Here is a 920-nt window from a genome sequence, read left to right as displayed (position 1 = left end):
TCTCGCGCGGCGGGCGGACGGAGACGTGCCGTTGACGACGCGAGAACCCGTGACTGTTGCCGTCACAACTTGGGCGGACGACCGGAGGCGGCCGCGCGAGCGGCTCTCCCCGGTCGAACCGCCAATCTCGCACCACCGGAGCGGCCGACGGGCGTGCCGTCGGACGCCTGCCGGGCGGCGCATCGGTCTGGCCGAGTATCCGGTATACGACCCTCAGACAGGCGTGGCCCGGGACCCGCGGGTCACCGAGGCCGCAATGTGCGTTCGACTGGTCGATGTTCGTATAACCTGCGGATTACACGACGACGCGCAGATAGCTGCGGTCTTCATCGATCCACGAGCCAAGTGATCCGCCGCTCGGTGTCGGTTGTTTTTTGTTTTGTTCGACGAAACTTCTACGGCCACGCGCCGTGCGCGGACGCACGACTGGGCACGTACGGTCTTTCGACGTGTTAACCATCTTTCGGTCGACGCTCGGTCGGGGGTCGCGGCGCGCGGGCGGTCGTCGAGCGAGTCGGCGAGCGCACGCGGCCACGGGGTCGGATGAGGCGCGCGCGAGACCGGCGAGTGTCGCCGGTACCGCGGGCCCGTCTCTAATGATCCTTCCGCAGGTTCACCTACGGAAACCTTGTTACGACTTTTACTTCCTCTAAACGGCCGATTTCGGTCATCTTCGCGATCGCGCGACGACCCAGCCCCCGAGGGGGCCGAATAACGCGCGTCCACTCCGAAGACCTCAATGCGACCGTTCAATCGGTAGTAGCGACGGGCGGTGTGTACAAAGGGCAGGGACGTAATCAACGCGAGCTGATGACTCGCGCTTACTGGGAATTCCTCGTTCACGTGGAAAAATTGCAAGCCACGATCCCTAAGCACGAAGGAGGTTCAGCGGGTTACCCGGAAGCCTGTCGGCCCAGGAT

The 920-nt window shown here is 64.2% G+C and overlaps 1 non-coding gene across 1 annotated transcript; it reads right to left on the bottom strand.

The window, feature by feature from the left end:
• Positions 1-207: 207 nt before the first annotated feature.
• LOC115035036 lies at positions 208-365 on the bottom strand. Its single transcript, XR_003840201.1, has one exon. It is a non-coding gene; the product is annotated as a 5.8S ribosomal RNA (ribosomal RNA).
• Positions 366-920: the final 555 nt, after the last annotated feature.

Source organism: Acyrthosiphon pisum, unplaced genomic scaffold (genome assembly GCF_005508785.2).
Source record: "Acyrthosiphon pisum isolate AL4f unplaced genomic scaffold, pea_aphid_22Mar2018_4r6ur Scaffold_44;HRSCAF=333, whole genome shotgun sequence".
NCBI lineage: Eukaryota > Metazoa > Arthropoda > Insecta > Hemiptera > Aphididae > Acyrthosiphon > Acyrthosiphon pisum.
Note: the sequence above shows the minus strand (reverse complement) of the source record. Positions and strands in the feature narration are given on the sequence as shown.